This window comes from Typopeltis vanoorti, chromosome 8, assembly GCF_054136105.1.
Source record: "Typopeltis vanoorti isolate ZY-2024b chromosome 8, IOZ_Tvanoo_1.0, whole genome shotgun sequence".
In the NCBI taxonomy this organism is placed as follows: Eukaryota; Metazoa; Arthropoda; class Arachnida; order Uropygi; family Thelyphonidae; genus Typopeltis; species Typopeltis vanoorti.
In genome coordinates this window covers 109,657,034-109,677,007 of record NC_143556.1, presented here as the reverse complement: position 1 = coordinate 109,677,007, position 19,974 = coordinate 109,657,034, and the positions used below count along the sequence as shown (strand labels likewise).

The 19,974-nt window shown below is 36.5% G+C and overlaps 1 long non-coding RNA gene across 1 annotated transcript in view; it reads left to right on the top strand.

Moving 5' to 3' along the window:
* Positions 1-4,189: 4,189 nt before the first annotated feature.
* Positions 4,190-19,974, top strand: part of LOC150104277 (uncharacterized) — a 62,592-nt gene continuing 46,807 nt past the window's right edge. The window contains exon 1 of the long non-coding RNA XR_016548728.1: positions 4,190-4,423. This is a non-coding gene — a long non-coding RNA (uncharacterized LOC150104277). The remainder of the gene's footprint in view (positions 4,424-19,974) is intronic.

Sequence of the window (19,974 nt, the reverse complement as noted above, 5' to 3'; positions counted from 1 at the left end):
GGCCGTTGATATTTGAGCAATGGAAGTTGGGATTCTGTGATAGGCACAATACCTCATTCGCACTAAATTGATTTCTAAGTGAAAGTCACTGTCATTCGATCCGAGATTAGTTGCACCACTGCTGGTCGTTTAGATATTACTGGTCCCTTTCTTGGGGATTCGCTTTTTGGCTGGAATTCTAAACTACAGTAGTACTCTGGGGATATTATCATACAAAACATGCACCTTTAAAGATGAATTAAATGTGCTGTTCTGCAGAGAAGGTTCTTTTGAAAGGAAACATTCCAAGTCAGTCTCACAAGCTCATGTGTGCTATCATCACAAATTTTATAAATATCAGTATTCACACATTCACAATACAATAGATGCTGAATTTATAGCCTCGAATTAAATTATCAGTAGGTTAGTGTCTTTTGTGCACGGAATATATAAACGAAAATCAATTTAAAGAATAAATTTTGCAATATTTTGTAATAGCTCCCTATATGTTTTTTTTTTTTTGATGTTTAATCCTTTATTGATCTCCGTACGATTTTATAAATGAAAATACAAAGTTGCGAACAATTGTTTTAGAGCACTTTGTAAATTCTCATTAACCGTTTTACTATGTGGTCATTAGTTTGACATAGGCGAGCGACATTAACTCGATAAAATCTCAGCATACTTGAAAAGTAAAGAGTGAGTTGTTTAGTGGAGAGAAAATACGAAACTTATTTAAAGTCCATATAAAAAAAGTCGACAACAACAGTTGAATAACTCCAACGATAATATATGTTATGGAGTAAACGGGTTTAGTAACAAAGAAATATATGGGATTCCGTTACCTGTGTGGTCTAACGGCCAGGATACCTGGCTTTCACTAGGTTCGATTCCCGGCATGGCAATATACCGGGTGATTATAAAATAACGTCAAGTGTTCAGAGCCCTCTAGCGAGTAATGTATTGTACGAAACACACCAATATTCGGTAGACGTACACAGTGGAATATGCGGATTCGTGATTTTCGGCGTATGAAAAATTTACGAAAAGGATCGATTAGCGTAACAAACTTACGAAAACTGATTCGGCGATTTGAAACTACTGGAACTCTAGCAGTGCAGGTAGGCAGGGGACGCAAACCAATCATTCACCAACAAGTTGAACAAGTTGCAACTGCTATTGTGGAACAGGAGATGACGAATGTGCAGGGTACCAGCAGTGCACGAGCAATATCCCGGCAAAGATATCGCATACATAACGGTGTGAAAAATCCTACATCAGATGTTGAAGTTTTACCCTATAAAATCAGTCATGTTCAAAGAATTGCGCACTGGTGATGCGACCACACGAATCGACTTATCTTTGAGATTCTTAGCGCGCATGGAAGTGGATGATGCATGGCCGTGGCAGATTTTATGGAGTGACGAAGCGCACTTTTATTTGAACGGCGATATTAACACACGCAACTGTCGCATTTGGGCTGCAACTAATCTGCACGTGTGTCTGAAGATGCCTATCCACTCGCTCAAAGTCACAGTGTGTGCGGATTTACGGCATCTTTTATCATCGGTCCATACTTTTACGAGGAAAATCGCCAAAATGGACCAGTGACCTGTTCCATCAATGCTAACAGGTATACCAATATGCTACAGAACTTTGTGGTTCCACAACTGCAGCAAAGAGCATGTCTCAATTCGACCATCTTCATGCAGGATGATGCACCACCCCAAATCGGACTTTAGGTGCAGCGTGTTTTGCGACAATATTTCTCTGACAGAATAATCATTAGTCGTGCATTTCCCACGCCATGGCCACCGAGATCGCCTGATCTCAACCTTATGACTTTTGGCTGTGTGGGATTTCTTAAAAGCATTGTGTATCAAGGACATGTACCCGATATTCCGACTTTGAAAGATCGAATAACGTTACACGTGAGACAAATCAATTCCGATATGTTGCGAGCCACTGTGGAAAATGTCGTGCGCTGTATGCAGTTCCTGGAACATCAGAATGGTGGTTATATTATATTGAACTTCATTTGTGTTTATATTGAACCTCATTTGTAATTAATAATAAACGTCATGAAATTGATGTGTGCTGTCTCTCATTAGCTATTTAGTCATTCATTAGTCACACCTACTAAAATTAATTTGGCAGCGCCAAAATTTCCCCTGTTGGCGACTTTTGGTACTTTTTTTTTCGTTAAATCGAATCCCCATGTTCCACTGTGTATGTCTACCGAATATTGGTGTGTTTGGTCCAGTACATTACTCGCTAGAGGGCTCTGAACATTTGACGTTATTTTATAATCACCCGGTATATAAAAGAAATATATGCTTATACATAATGATATGTACATCCACAACTATCTGTGGAATCTTGGTCGAATATAGCATTAACAACATCAGATTAAGTGATCGAAATGGGCATCTTGTCTTTCAGGACAAGTTTCTTAGCGCTCTAGGTTCTCTGTCATCTTAGAGGACAAGTGTTGAGACATCTTCTGGACATATCGTGTAATTTTATCCCTTAGTTCATTTAGGTTTTAAGGCAGGTCTTGATGGAATACCCACTCCTTTAACATACTCCAATGAAGGCATCAAGCGATGTGAGATCAGGAGAACGTGAAGGTACAGGGATTCATGTGAATCTCGAAATGTGCCTTCCTGTCCTGAAAACTAGGCTCTAGAACCAGATGATGTGTGACAGATTGCTTCATCCTGTTGGAATACCTCTGCACGAAATGGAATGTTTTTTACACAACCGATCCTATGCAAATCATGGGTGAACAAAACCAAAACATTCTCGATGTAGCATTAACTATTCACAGTCACGGTTACACCATTTTCTTCAGTGAAGTAGGGCTCAATTCTGCCATGGCAGGAAACCGCACACTATTCGGTGACCTTCTGTGAAGAAGTTTCTCTTGGACAAATTCAGATCTCGAGAAACTTGTCTGTTCGTCTGTTTACATGATCGCTTAGATGGAAATGCGCTTCGTCCAAGAACAAGACATTATGGAAGAAGAACGCAGCTTCATAGACATTGCCAGCACGCTTGCATAGTATTCCTGCCATGCAGCGTAATTCTTTGCTGTTAAACACTGACCCACCTGAATGACATACGAAAAGGCACCCAGCTCCTTAAGAATTCTCTGTAGTGACTGCCTCGATATCCCAAGATTTATTGCTGTTCGGCGTTGACTGCGTTTCGGAGACTGTAACACTAGCTCCAGCCCACCCTGTGATTCTCGTTCGTGTTAACACCTTGGTCTCCCCGAACCCTTTGCATTGCAGAAGAACACTCCTAGCACGTCAGATCCTCTCGATTAACGCAATGATGACACTATTGCTTTGGGCACGCTTACGGAAGACGGATGGACTGCTCACAAACATAGGCTTATGCCATTTGCTCTACCAACTCCGTATGAACGCAAATAATGCTCAACAATAAACCTTTTCTTCCAACATTAACACCATTGCTACAGCTAAATGTAACAAATGTAATTGTTACATTAATGTGCATGCAGCCGAACGGCATATCTCATAGGGCATGTACTAAAAGGGGCAGGTGTCAAAGTTCAGTACTTTTTTTGTGTGTGCCACAAGGTATTACTAAGCAGCAGTTGCACTTATTTGACCCAATGAACTATGGAAGCAACCTTCATTACCTCTTGTGTTCTGATTCCACCGTTATCAAATGCGGCCACAATTTTTTTTCAAATACACTTCACTGCCGCTAAAATAGGTCAATATATTTAAAATAAGATGAAGAAAAATAGTACTTGTTTCGTATGCTTAAAATATTCATCATCTTTTAAATACTAGACATTCTGAGTTTATTACAAATAACAAACACTGGTTTGAGTATAAATGTGAGTATTCTTTTTCTTTTTTTTAGATTTTTATTTTAACACAGTTACTTATAGAGTATACGATTGAGGAAATAATATGTGGATTAAAGATGGGAGATTTTTCTTTACTTTTGGACGCCTTAGCACAAGTTCATATTTCAGGCAATCTCTTTACATCATTCAACAATGACGTCAAATAAATGCCGTTTCTTACTTAAGTTACACAACACTCACAAGAAGGCAGAGATAAAGTTCCTGGAAATACTGACAAATAAACGAAATGAAAGCAATATAGAGTGCAACGTTAGTAATCGGAACCCCTTCAATTCCAGCTCCCAGTAATCAACTGTCTTTATGAAGCAGTAGCCTAAAGTGAACCTTGAGCATCAGCATGCAGTAGATTGTGCAAGCTGTTAGTTATCGAGTACGACAGATTGTGTTTTCTTTTATTTTCTCATTTTTAAAGTGCACTGCTGTTTTACGTTTAACTATACCAAAATAGAAGTGAGAACAATTTCCTTTTTATGTTTTGAGATAAAGTTCATCTTTCTTTGAGAGAAAAATAAGATCATCAGATGCTCTGCTAAGTGCGTACGTATACACGCTGAATACACTTACTTTTCGATCTCACTGATTCTATAAAATGTTAGACGGGAATGAATCATTCTTTGATTAAAGAATAATTCATTCTTTAATCAAATTAAAGAATTGAATTTATATTTTATAATTAAATAATAACTAATTAATTATTTATAATAAATAAATTATAAATAATTTATAATTAAAGTATAAAGTATACTTTATACTTTAATTGATTAAAGTATAAAGTATAGTGTATATAAAAATGTGATCTTTCGAAATAAAAAATTGAGCAATGAATATTTTTATTACTTTCGAATTTATGTGCTATTCGGCCTGAGTGGCGAAACAATGCGTCGAATTAATTGATATTTTACGTTTTAATAATGACATGCATTTAAAAACCTGGGAGTTAAATATATTTATTTTACTGATTTTTGTATTACAATATATTCTTGCAATTTCGATATAAACGTAAGAAAAACGAAAATTGGATCATTTAATAAGATATTTTAAGTAACTCATCAATGCACAGTGTTTTCTCGAGAGATGAGTTAGCCGGTCTCATACAGAGGTAGAGGGTTTTTTCCACCTGGAAACTTGGGTTTTTCGTCCCCAAGAATCGACCCGTGAACATACGCATCTAAAGACATAGGACACACGGGAGTCATAGGGCTAACCTTATCCTCGATATGGTACGGTTAAATGTAGAAAAATCCTCGACACTGCAGAGTAAAAGAGGAGGGAAGGAATAATAATTTTTAAACATTTTTTTAAACATTTTATTATTTCTAAGATAAATTACATACATTATATGAACACAATTATGCATAACAAATAATTTCTCGTACATAAAGTTTTTTTTAAATAATGATAATAACAATAACTGTTTACAACGTATATTATTATAATATTCATAATGACGATTATTACAGGTTTCTTTGCAATTTTACAATATCAATCGATATAACCACTCTATATTGCATACTTTTGTTACAGTTATTACATACATTACATAAATTTGATTACATATAATACATACATTACATAAATTTGATTACATATAATACATACATTACATAAATTTGATTACATATAATACATACATTACATACATTGATTTATTTACATGTGATACCTACATTGATGTACATGCAATTGGTTACATATGATACATCTTGGATGAGAATTAATTTCTCTGTTCATAGTATGTCCTTAGAGCTCTTTTCAGGCTATTGTAGTTTGTAAGGTTTCTGTATTCATAAGGTAATTTGTTTATCATGTCTGGGATGTAGAAGTTTCGCGTGACCTTTCCGTAGTGATTATTGTATTCATATGTGATATAATTAGTTGTCTGAGGTCTTGTTATACGGTATGTATTTCTAACTGTCCTGTAGTTGGTATCGAAATAATGTTTTAGCAAAGCTGCATAGTGACATAAATCTTTTGCTGTTTAGTCTTTTCTGTTCTGACATTGCAATGTATATAAGGTCGTTATTTTCTCTTTGTTCCCAAAAGATCAGTTTTATCATTTTGTACTGTAGCGACATTAATCTATTTAATTTGTAGGGTGCACAGAAAGCGTACATTGTTATAGCGTATCTTAGTATATTTTGGCATAGTGCTTTGTATATTAGTGTTTTTAGGCATATGGGAACTATGTCTTTTAACCTGTAGTGTTTGTCACTTATTGTTCGGAGTTTATTGTGTAGATGGTTTATGTGGCTATTCCAGTTCATATCTGCATCGAAGTAAATTCCAAGGTATCGTATTGTTTCAACCTGAGTGATTGTAGTGGTTTTGCTGTTCTGTGTGTTTTTTAAGTTGGACAGTTATGTGTTTGTTATATAAGTTTGATGGTTATATATTTGTTATCAACTGGTCAAGTCAGTGGATTTCTGAATATCATTACTTTTGTCTTTTCTGAGTTTAGGTGTATGGAGTTTTTTGTGAGCCAGTCTATGATCAGATTTATGTCATGTTGAATATTTGTTTGTGCTATGCTTGCGTTATTATGGATGGATATTATTGCTGTATCGTCTGCGTATTGGAATGTCTAATCTTTGAGTGGTAGCTGATTAATATCGTGCGTGTAAATGTTGAATAGAATTGGGGAGACTACAGCTTACTGGTAGCTCTCTGCTTCGTTTTAACCCGATACTGGTGATACGCTTTCTATTTTGAAGATGGTTTGTAAACCACCTGTGCAGAGGCCCGTCCATTCCAACATGCCTCAGCTTTTCTAACAAGTTTTGATGTGTGAGTGTATCGAATGCTTTAGTTAGATCAATAAAGACTACCATGGCAATTTTGTTTTTGTCTAAGGCGGTATTAATTACGTCTGTAAAGTCTTCCAAGAGAGATGTTGTTCCCTTATTTTTCTGAAAACCATATTGTGGTTTGGGGATAATATGAAAGATCTCTGTGTATGCTGTGAGTTTCTTCAGTATGATCCGCTCCATAATTTGATTGATAATTGGTAATGTTGCAATGGGTCTGTAATTGCTGATTAAATTAAATTAAATTAAATTCAGCACGTTCATATTTAATTTATTTATTAAATTAAATACTTTTTCCATGTTTGTATATGGGTGTGATTATGGCGGTCTTCAGCATACTTGGTGTCTGTCCTGTTTTAAATATTTTATTTATTAATTTTAGTAGGATAGGACTTAAACTAGTTGCATGTTGCTTTATATCTTTAGGTCTTATACCATGGGCCATTGTTTGGTTTGATTTGATGTATTGTAGAGAAAAGTTCTGCTTCTTTCATGGTATGGAACCATAATGTCTGTTTTGATTGTGGTCCAAGTGGAGGGTCATGTTTTGTAATTGGGAGAATATTTTTGTGCAGTTCTTAGATGGAGTGCGCAAAGTATTGGTTAAAATCATTTGCTAGTTGTTCGATAGGATTTGCTTCTTTCATGAAGCTGTGTTTTATGGTTTCGGAGGCGGTGGTGTTGGGAACACAATCTAGCATCTCGTTGATCAGATGCCAGGTTTGTTTCATGTTGTTTTGTGCAGAGGTTAGTTTGTCTCTGTAGTAGCTTCTTTTTGCATTTCTGATTTGTGTTGTAAGGCGATTCCTTGTTATCTTATATTCAGTTTTTAAAGCTGTGTTATTTCGATATCGCTTTAATTCTTTCCATAAACCGTCCTTTCTTTGTATTTCTAGGATTACGTTTTGTTTTATCCAAGGATTTTGTGTTGTTTTTGAACGAATTCTGACTTTCTTTGCTGCTTTCTTATATATTTCCTCCAGTGTGAGTTTAATATTGTTGTATAAGATATCTGCTGAATATGATGCCAGGTGTTTCCAGTCTGTTTTTCTTATTTCGTGTTGACTATTTCTTCGTCTATTATTGTTTTATGTCGCTTTTCTTCTGAGGGACATTGCATGGTTATTGTCTTAGTGTGCAGGTTTAGAGCAGTGAAGTAATGGTCTGCTACATTGCACTTTATGATTGATGCAATGTAACTGTTTGGTGGTGCTCGGACGTTTATATGATCTAGACAGGAGGCAGTGATAGCATTTCAGAATATATTTGACTCTAGTAGATGATGTTATTGTTACTATTAGATTATACATGGATAGCGTGTCTAGGTATTGTACAGTGTTCTGGTTTTCGTTTGCAATATTTATGTTTATGTCGTCAATTATCATTAGGTATTCGGTTGAGCATATTTCTTGGCGTGAAAGCCAGCAATTGAGTTCGTGCAAGAATTTTATCATGTTTAGGTTTGGTGGCCTGTAAATAGCATTTAGTATTATGGGATGCTATCTATTGTAAGTATTAGTGTTTTCGATGCAAAGGGTTTCAGCATGTTCAAACTGATAGGCCGTTTCTTTTGCTATTCATTTTTGTTTGATAATTATTAATATTCCACCCCCTCATTTTGTTTGGCGGTATGATCTATATTGTTGGAAGCCTGGGATTTGGAAAGCAGTCGCTTCCTCAATAGTTATGGATAGTTCTGTTAGAATCAATATATATTAATAATATCAGTATAATTCCTCAGATAAGCCTGTAAAAATAACCAATGTTTTCGGATGCTTCTGATGTTAATATGCAAGATTGAGAGAATTCTCGCTTGTACTGTGTGTTGTTTCCATGCATCAAGCGATTCGAAAGTACATTTACTGATGTAATCTGGTGTGATTACATCTATCTGTTGGTTCACATTCATTTTTGTTGTGTTGGGAATCTTGTTATTCAACTAATTTGGAGTCTTTTGTTTCACTCTGGCAACTTATCTATATCTTCCGAGCTTTTTATTTGTATAGACTTTGAAGTCTGTGACTTTCTCAGGAATATTTTGCCGTCTTTGATACATAAAAATTGATACTTTTTTCTGTTTTTTCTTTTCTTGCTTGGTTCAAAAATTCTGATTGAAAGGGGTCAAATACTCAGATAGAAAGTTTGGCGTATTGGCTTGCGATGCATTTAAATCTTTGACTACTGTTTTTTTCAGTCTGTTGGCTTTTATGAGATTGTCTCTTGTAGCCTTTCTGGTCAGACGGATTATTACCGGTGCGGGTCGTGGCAAGCCTTGTTTTTTGTTCTTCCTGGGAATCCAATTTATGGTCTGAATATCATTATGCTGTAGGGGGATGTCAATTGCATGGCCTAACTTTAAAACTACGTCTCTGAGATTTTCTGTGGATTCAGTTTCTGGTTTGTGACAAGTTCTTCTTTATGTTGTTGTTGGTTTAAAACTTCGTATTGTAGTTTCAGGGAATTAAATTCTTGACGGAGTTCCGATGTGGCTTTTATCAATTTGTGCTGCCTGTCAGTTAGTGCGTTAATGCTGGTTTTAATGTCTTTTACCGTTTGTAAGACTTCTTCGACTTTGAATTATTAAATTTAACATGCTCTTCATATTCGCTAATTTTTTTTGTTATTTGTTTATTTTGTTTATCAAATAGTTCTTGGACAAGATCTACCAAGCTGGCTTTTATATTTTCTAAACCTTTTTCTAGTAATAAATTTACGGAACTCAAATTATAAGACTCACTGGTATCTTTTTGTCTGTTCAGTTCATTGTCCGATTCTGCCTCTGGCTTAATCAGTTGCGTCATGGGTGGCGGCGTTTCTTTGTTCTCTCTGCAGTATAGACATTTCCATTCCTCTCACTTGGCATTGGATTTGCGTTGTCATGTTATTTCTGAGAATCCGGAACATGTAAAGTGAAGATTCCTAAGGCATTTCCTGCAGGTTATATGACTTCCGTCGGACGATAATTCCTTCAGGCACTTGTTGCACTTCATGGCTCACCTTTCTTCCCTTGGACAACTGTAAAGATGGCGACGTCCTTTGTTCTATGCTCGTTAGTGACCACCGTGAAATCTGCTCAATTTTCAGCACACTCAGAATTTGGGTTTCACTTGTTCGATTTCGATGAATTATATATCACTATCTTCAGCATGGCAAGAAGAGTTACTTTGTGACAATTTATACGCTATATAATATTAATGATGATAATAATAATAATATATATATATTTTTTTTTCGCATTCTCTTCCTTTTTACGACTTCTATCAGTGTATTCTGGCTTCTGAGAGTAAGGATGGTTTATCTCTAATAAATTCATTACCCATAATGTGAAAACTGTCTGATTTTGAGGTATTTTTTCGCTTTTTATCAACAGTCTCTTTCTAGTTTTAAAATTTAAAACCATGTTTTAAATGTTCAAGTTTTATTCGCTATTCTTACGGTCCATTTTTATGTTTCCTTTTCCGCATTCTTCTTCTTAGATATTACATTTCAAAGGCCATTATCTTCCTTAGTGTTTCTTTGTTCAAAGTCCATGATTTTCTCTGCGTAAATAATTCTGGCTGAGTACGTAACAAGTATTCGTTTCAGCTATATAGATGTTTTTTGCTTTCTTAACATTAATGGAATCCCCTTTTCCGCTTTTTTTTAAAATTCAATAACTAGAGTATGTAAGATGTTCTTTATATAGTGCAATATATATCCTCATCCGAATACCTACGATTATTAATAGTTACTCAGTAACTATTAATAATCGTTTATTAATTTTTATTCTCATTTTGAGTTCTGCATTAATGATTCTATTTGAATACACATTATACAATAATGATAAGAGTACATATTTACCAGTAATTGTCCGGGTATTTTTAGCCATTTACAACTGATATCAGCAGGCGACTCCTAATATCGGGTATGTCCAACTTTGGCTTTGATCACCTCCTACACCCTTTGAGGGATGCTTTCCACCAATGTGCTGCAGATATCTGGTGTTTGTCTCAATTCCTCCATCAAAACACCACTGAGTTCAGCGACAGCTAGAGGACGTGCGGCTTTGAACCTCAATCGCAGCTCCAATTCGTCCCACAGGTCTTCGAAGGGGTTGAGGTCAAGGGTATGCGCAGGCGATGGCAGTCATTTAACACCAATCTCTTCATACCATTCCATAACAGCTGCAGCTTTGTGGTATGGGGCATTATCGTCTTGATAGTAATATGGGTTCGTTCCATAAAATCTCTACAGTATAGGCAGCACCTGATTATCCAGAATATCAAGGTACTAAGCTGCCTTCATGGAATCACGGAAACGACCAGTGGTCCCACGCCAAACTAGCTGAATTCATCTCACATCATTACTCCTCTACTACCAAACGTTACTGTGAGTACAACACACTGTGTTAGCAAGCGTTCACCAGGCTGCCTCCACACCCTATTATCAGACTGCAAACAGATGAACCTTCATTCTTTGCTCCAGAATACTTTTCCACTGGTCAATTTCACATTTCACATTTTACACGCTCTTTTCACCAGACCGGAAGAGTCGCCTTGTTCGTTGTTGTGATGTTCGGCTTGTGTGTCGCTGTTCTTCTGTGGCAGGAATGGAGTTCTTTTCATACAGTATTAGTGCTCACCATGGTGTTACTGGCACTCTGAAACTATCACTGATAGTTTCTGCCGATTGTAGCTAGTTTTTGCGTGCCACCCATTTTAATGCCTCCTGTCAGTTATTTTCGGCTGCTGGCCTGGGTGTTTTCCTGCACAAGTGATGCTAGCACGTCTCCATTTGTTGATTATATCGCCAACCATTGATTCTGGATGCTCTAGTTGAGCGGCAATTGCATGTCACTAATGTGACAGCCCAAGATGACCCCTCTCTCGAAGTCACCGAGTTCATGTCGTTTTGCCGTATTCAACCACATGTATTCAACTGCTACGATTAAATACTGCTTCCTATAATCTGTACACTAGTTTTTATATTATTAACAAATTTGGAATGTTTCACAACTTCAAATAACAGGTGTGTCCGGACAATTATTGGTAGACAGTGTCCGTGTGCAACCCTATAGTGGTCGTTTATAATTTGTTAGCATGTTTATTTCTTCAATACACGTTTTGATCTTTGTTTTCTGATTCCAATAATAATTTTGCATAATTTGGACGTTGTATAATACCTTTGGTTTTGCCTATTTCTGTTTCGCGTTTCATGTTTCTTACAGTTTATAAAACAGAAGTAATATGCTGAATTAAATGTTTAAAGTTGATTAAATTTGGTTTAGAAAGGTTTTAGAGTTGAAATTTCAGAGTAGATTCGAACCATGTGGTGCTTCAAATATGGAACTCAGTTTCATCTGCATATAATTTTCTCTCTTTCACTTTCTCGTATACACACACAGGTGATATTGCAATACTGTGTGTGTGTGTGTGTGTGTGTGTGTGTGTGTGTGTGTGTGTGTGTGTGTGTGTGTGTGTGTGTGTGTGTGTGTGTGTGTGTGTGTGTGTGTGTGTGTGTGTGTGTGTGTGTGTGTGTGTGTGTGTGTGTGTGTGTGTGTGTGTGTGTGTGTGTGAGAGAGAGAGAGAGAGAGAGAGAGAGTGGGAACAGTGGTGCAGATAGACAAAAATTACCCCCAACAGTTTTTGATAAAAACCTGAAGGCGCGACCGCCATTTGTGCAAGAGGCGAGATTTCCTAGATTTAGTTACATTTTAACGATTGTTTTTCAAGTGTTTCAGGCTTTAGCATAAACCGTGAATGAAGCCTGAAGTTATTTCACGGCATTATTTATTTATATTATTTTTTTTGATATTCCTAGCAGACTGCTTGGATATGGCCAGGAATTGTGAATAACATAGAAATGTAAAGCTCTCATTCTAATATCTACAATTTCTGTAATTCGTTCAAATGAACACGCATCTGGATCTGAAGAACGGACACAGTAATCTAACCATGGAAAGTAGAAGAGAAGGATCTGGAAGTCTTCTCATTTGACCTTGTTATTACCAAATAATGGCTAATGGAAGCGCGTTCCATTAGAGCTGAAACTTGTTCCATGTTATGATCTCAAAAAGGCGATGTCACGTGAACAGTATACCTGGAAGGAGAATTGATTAAGAAAAAATCCGGAGTGTGGGCTGAGTGGAGAGGATTGTAGAGTGTTCTGATTGGTATATGAACAGTTTAGTTTACACTTTGGTCAGTGTAATTGGAAAAAGGAAGGCATTGAAGTTGTTGATAGTAAAGTCACCAAGGATGATATCTTTGCTTCAAAGAAGCATATCCTTCAAGCTTGATTTTTCGAATGATCACAATGATTTTCAGCACTAATGAGGTGGTACAAAATTAGGTAAATAGTGCGTAATGGGGAAAGGAAATCTTAACCCATAGCCATATAAATTCAAAAAGAATATATCTGCTAGAAAAGGGAAAATAGATCGTACAAAACACAAGTTCTATCCTTGCCGCGAAAGGAATCGTACAGAGTGTTCTTTGGAATTCAGAATTCAGTGAATTTACGAGTAGAATGCGATTGCTGTGTTAGTAAGTAATGTAGTGGTCTGGATGTCTGTAGATGATGGACACATAATTTAATTTGGAATTTATGCCAAAATATTAGCAAAGTCAATGCGAAAGAGTTTTTTTGCAAGGATTTTTAATTTTTTTTTTTTACTTTTTGGGAGATTTTGAGGGAGTTTTTTTAATTTTTATTTTAGCTACAGTGACAATATGTCTATTTGAGTTTACTGTCATGTTAGCGTTTGAGAGGTGAAGAGAGGGGAGTAGATAATGAGAGTAAATAGATATGTCCAAGGGTATGCATAAGCTAGCAACAGGATTATGAAACAGCTATCGGAAATCCTCCTAAATGTGTTAGCATCAGGTTCGGTCACGTACACTACCTGCGAAACTGCTTTACTACTGTACCTTCGAAGATGGAGAGGATTAGGTTGTTCACAGTATGTTTGGCATGCCCTTGAAAGACAGCACTTACATTATATGCCAGAAAGCTGTGGGAACACAAACCAGAATCCCGAACATACCATGAGCACTTCAAGCTCCGTGCAAGCAAGAGTTTTTTTTTTTTTTTTAGCATTTCACGCTTCGATGATCGTCATCTACCACCTAGTAAGTCTCATGTTGGGTTTCTGCACTATCAATACTATACTGTCTCCATTATTTATAAACATTGTCAATTTCTTTTTTCACCTATATGCTGCACTTTTTATAGAGGTAGCCATTTATTCTCACTGATTTATCTTCTTTTAGGCTTACCGGGAATATCGAGCTTTCGATACTAATAAGTTAATTATTCGAAAGTTTTTTTCACATCACGCAGTTCTTAATATGCCATTTAATATGTATTTTCTTTCTTTGCGAATAACGTTAGTTTTTCCTAGTTAATCTTCTGTACGTAAGTGATATAGTATTTCGTTTCTCTATGTTCTGGGACGCTTTTCTTATATTTCTTTCATATTATGTGTTATTTCTAGCTTTTTTCGATCTTTAATTTGCACTCTCAACTAATCTTCTTCGATCGTAATTATTTTATTTTATTTTACCTTTGTAGTTCTCCATATTTTTAATTATATTTTTATTCTGTTTCCATTACTTGGTCCGAGTCATTGGTTTTCATTTCATTTTTCTTGCCCTATTTCTGTTTTTTTCTGTTTCTTACTTGCTGTTTCATTTCTATCACTATTTTTCCATATGAAATATATTTATTTTTATTCCTAATTAATGTTATAGTTCATTACCTGGTTCTAAAAGCATTATTTGCTATGTTGGAACATTGACATGTAGAACCTCCTTTTTATGAGATGACTGCCATCACAGCAATCCTTCGAGGTATCTTTCCACAAGAGTACGATGGCGATCAATGAAACATTTGGGTTGTTCTTCGTGCAGGCATGTAATGAGGTCCTGGACTGTTCTGGGGCAGACGTCCCTTGAACTTACTCGATGCTTTAGTTCATTCCACTGATGTTCAATAGGGTTGAGATCACGGCTCTGTTGAGGCCAGTCAAGTATGACGACCTTCATATCTACAATTAACTCCGTTACATGAGCAACCTTATGACATAGTACATTGTCTTGTTGAAAGAGACAATGGTCAATTCCGTAGAAATGCCACAAAGTAGGAAGAACTGCATTGTCCAGAATGTTTAGATATCTCTCGGAGTTCAATATTCGTGGCTCCACAAACAAAGGTGCGAGGCCAAACCAAGAAAAACAGGACCATACCACCGTCACCTCCGTATTTCATAGTTGCGTTACGCACTCTGATAACAGACGTTCACCATACATCCGCCACACCTGTCCATCTGTTCGGTAGAGAATGTAGTGTGTTCTTCGTCCATAACACAGCTTTCTAAGCTTCCACGTCCCTCTGTACAACGTCTTCACACTACTGAAGACGAGGCTGCTTGTTAGTTCGGGTAATATAGGGCTTGCATATTGCGGTCCTACCATGGAAACACATGTCGTGAGCATCGGTTTTGAAAAATGGCAATTTTTACATATTATTCTTCGTAGTATCCTACGGTCACGTTTGATGAGTGTGGTGAGTCGTCCACTGCGGGTAACACTTGCAATTGAATCTCTGCGCTTCCATCTCAGTATGAAGTCACTAACTGTTTGACCTGGGATGGCCCAATATGTCAACAATTTGCCGAAAAGATAGGCCTATAACATGGTAGTTTATCACGACGCCTCTTTCAAACTCCGTGATTTCCCTTCCCGCAGCCATTTTACCCTGACACAGTTGCACTGACTTGGGAGCATCATATTCCTCCAGTGCAAACACGTGACCCGTTTCCTGGATACTTGGTTATGGGTGTGTCCATTGCCTTCTTTCCAAGTAGCGCATATTATGCTTATTTATAGTCTGTTAAGTGCACGTATTCTATGGCCGATTTTTATTTTTTTTAGAAAAAAAATAACTCCGAGTTCCAGGAAATTAAAAACCGCATAGTTCACATGAGACCTGCTAACTCATCGTCATTGAAAAAGCTGTTGTAAATAATTGCACAAACATATTAATTTCACTGATATTTTGCACTTGGGTATGTGTTGTTGCACTTTTGTAATTTTTGACGGTTGAGTTTGTCAGTACATAAGCATTTTTTTTCTAATTTCATGTATATAAAAGAGGATGAACAAACTACGTGTATATTATTGATAAAATGGCTGTTTTTAATAATTTTAGTTAATCAGTCTCTCATTTCAGTTTTCTTTTTTCCCAATCCAAATGAACCAACTTTCATTTCTACCTGCTTTGCATTCGTCTCCCATAATGAGACGAATTGCGTGACCTTTTTTTAATTAATACTTCCATGTCCTTCATGAACTAAGTCTAACTGCTGACCACCTTCATTCAGATGAGGAATTGTTGCAACAATAGAAGTGTATTAATTTTACTACAGTGAATTCTGTATCTTCAAGTTCGGAATTTCATTTTTATAATAGTGCACTGACTTCATTCATATGTGTAAATCTATATACAGAACCGCAGGTTGTATCTCTTGCTGTCGACAAACCCGTTGTTTAACCATTTCGCCTCACTCAATCCTAATATGTCAATATTTAATATTATACCTTCATTAAAAAAAGCATTGTGTATTTGCCTGTTATGGATAGATTTCTCACTCCCTCCTTCAAACCCTTTCCTCTTTCAATTCAAGGGATTTATTCCACCCCATAGCTTTTGTTGGTGTTCTTTCAAATTAAAGTAATGTGCAATTCGAATGTAATAGGGCTTTTTAATTCAATACCGCAATCCGGCAGACCTGCCACGAAAGCATAAGCAGTTCAACACGAGACAACCTTATCTTAAAATTAATTCTATGAAAGCCAGTCTGAGCAGGTGACGCGGCATAGGGTTTTGGGTCATTATTATTGTTATTATTATTGTTATTGTTATTATTATTATCTCATATAACTCTTTTTTATCTGATCGGTAGTCCAGGATGTAGAGTACACTAGCGCAGTGAATAGGAAAGGGTTAGTTAAATAAACAAATTATTATATTTTTTAATTAAATAAGTGTAATTTGCAGTTGCTAGGAAATGTTGTTGAGGAGGCTGCCTCAGGATAGAAAACAATTAGAAGAAATGAATAACACAAAAAGTAATTAGCATTAAATTAGAAGCTGGAATAAAAATTGACGATGACTGCAAAGTTCCCAAAAACTAGAGAACACTCCAAGCAAGTGTTCACCAGTTTTGATGAGAGTTGCAGCAACAGAGTCAGAATTTTGCTAATGGAATTTTTAAAGAAAAAATATACAGGACAGACTGACTGACTGTGTGTTATAGAGTGCAGAGAATCGGGACGAGAGGAGTCAGTGCTATTGCTCACTGTACACTCTCTGTCCAAAACGAAACCGAACTTTTCGAAAATAAGAGAAACTAGTGGTGCCACCTGTTGTATCTTTTTGTTGTCGAAAGCAGCAACCTTCATTAGTGTTGTATCAACTGTTTATGACATTTTGTTCATTAGAAGTCCAGTTATTGTGCCAAGAGTGACAGTGTGTTTTGACGAACGGTCGGAAAATGAGTTTCAAACAGAGAGCTGCGATTGACTTTTGTGTTAAACTTGGTAAAAGTTTAACCGAAACACATCAAATGCTTCAAAAAGCATACGTGATGAATGCTTATCCCGTACTCAAGTTTACGAGTGGTTTAAGAGATTTCAAAGTGGTCGTGAGACGCTTGAGGACGACGAAAAGCTGGGCCGTCCAAAAACTAGACTGAGGGAAGTTAACGTTCAAAGAAGTGCGTGATTTCATCAAAGAAAACTAAATCATCCGTGAGATTGATTGAAGATGAATTGGGGATTCCAAAATCAACTGTGCACAACATTTTGACCGAGAGTTTGGGTCTTCGTAAATTGAATTCGCGATTTGTTCCCCACAAGTTGACCGAAGACCAAAAAACGTATCGAATTGAACACTGCAAGGACCTAACTCGTAAGGATTCAAACTTCCTTGAAACGTTCTTTACTGGTGACGAAACGTGGTGTTTTGAGTATGAGCCCGAAACTAAGCGTCAGAATGCTAAGTGGAGACCACCGGAAGAGGAGCATCCGAAAAAAAGTCGCTTGGAGAAGTCAAAAGTAAAGACAATGCTGATTTGTTTCTACGATTCCAAGGGCATTATCCACAAAGAATTCGTCCCGCCTGGTCAAACGGCCAATGGTGAGTTTTATCTCGAAGTTTTGAAGCGATTGATAGCGAAAATTCGTCGCTTACGGTATGAATATCGTGATGCAAGCAGCTGGTCACTTTTGCACGATAATGCACCATCTTATCGTTCGAACATTGTGAGAGAGTTTTTGAGTAAAGACCAAGTTTGTGTGTTGGATCACTCGCCGTATTCACCTGATGTAGCACTCTGTGACTTCTTACTCTTCCTCCGACTTCATTTACCGATGAAAGGAAAGCGATACGACATCACTGAAAACGTTCAAGCTGCAGTAACGACGACCCTCAACAGTATCCGAAAAACCGATATAAAATATTCATTTTACGAATTAATTGACCATGCTAAACGTTGTATAGAAGCTGAGGGAGAGTATATTGATTGAAATAAATGATTTGAATAATTATAATTGGCCTGTGTTTTATTTTCTATCAAAAGTGCGGTTTCTTTTTGAACAGAAGGTGTATAACACCAATTCAGATGTTATGATGTTTATAAAGCGTGTCAACAACCGTAAGAAAAAAAAACATTCCCTTTCTGTACCATTTTATGTTGAGAAACGTAGTTGCTCAGGTGAGAAGTAAAGTCTGTAATAGAACGGAAAGCTCCCTATTTCTTTTATTTTCTCTCTCTCTTTTTTGGCATTTTTATGCTGCTTTTGATCTGAGAAGCGATATATTTATGATGTGAACTTTGATGCTCTTATTATTGAAATAATGGAATGTGTCATACGTAAGATCAGATGAAGAGTGTTCCTATATTTTTAAACAAATAAGAGATAATTGGATTTTAGAAGTACGATGAAGTTGACAACCTTTAACTTTCTTTCATTGGAACATGATGAAGAATTTTAAAACTATAAGAGTTTATTTTAGATATCTTGAGATGTTATTGATTTATACATTGCAAAAGTATGGAAGGAGACGGAGGAATGCTGTTGACTGTCATGAGTACAAATATAAATTTTATTTGTAGTCGGCAATCTAGAGATTGCTGGTACTTAATAGAAGCCACTCAACATTGGTATCCAGAATAACAGAGAAGTTAAGAGACGAAAGAAAAGAACTATCTTCACAATGAACGACCAAAGACGGAACTCGATATTCATTTACAAGTAGGAGAAACAATATTGAAAATGGATAGTTGTTCAGAAATTCTTTGTGCTAGACATAAGCATAAATGAGTTCTTAGATTGATAGAGACGGTTTTATAGACTTTTGTCATTTATTTTTATGTGGACTAATTTCTAATTCATGCCATTGTGAATCCTGTTAATGTGCAAATTCCATATGCTCACACTTGTGAATTCGAAGGTCGGATGCTGCTTGAAAAAGTACCATATTTAATTTCTAGAACAGTGTTTCCAAGTTAGCTAATCCTTAGTTTGCCCACTGTATAATCTACGATGTCTACGATCTTTTGCTGGCAAGATTAAGGGCGAGCTCACGCACGCACGCACGCATCCACAAAGTTTAGTGCAAATTATCCTATCTGGCTCAACTTTGGTAAATGTTAGTCAGTTATGTTGAATTATATGAACACCCACCCACCCACCCACCCACACACACACACACACACACACACACACACACACACACACACACACACACACACACACACACACACACACACACACACACACACACACACACACACGCACACACACACACATAATCAGAGCAGAAGAGCTTTTATTTATGTTTCAATCTCTCTCTCTCTTTCTGAAGCTAACGATAAAAGTATGGTTATAATGAACTAGAAGTTGTTAGTTTACCTCAGTTACGTCACCTGAAAACTGAACTTAGGAGTAAAATTGCAACAAAAATCAGGTCTGAAAAAGGTCTATAAAAGACCTACACATAGATGGGTTATCTGCAAAGCGGAATACTATAACCAGTCATGTTACAAAATAAATAAATAAATTGAAAAAAAAATCAGCCAAATATACAACTAGCTACAGTCTTGCAAATATAGTAATAACTCCACAATAATCGGAAAACATTTGTCTATCAGCTGGTTTATACTGTATAACGAACAGTACTGTTCTTCCTACTCAAAAATTATGTGAAGACAAAGATTTTTGTTTTTTGTTTTCACTAGTT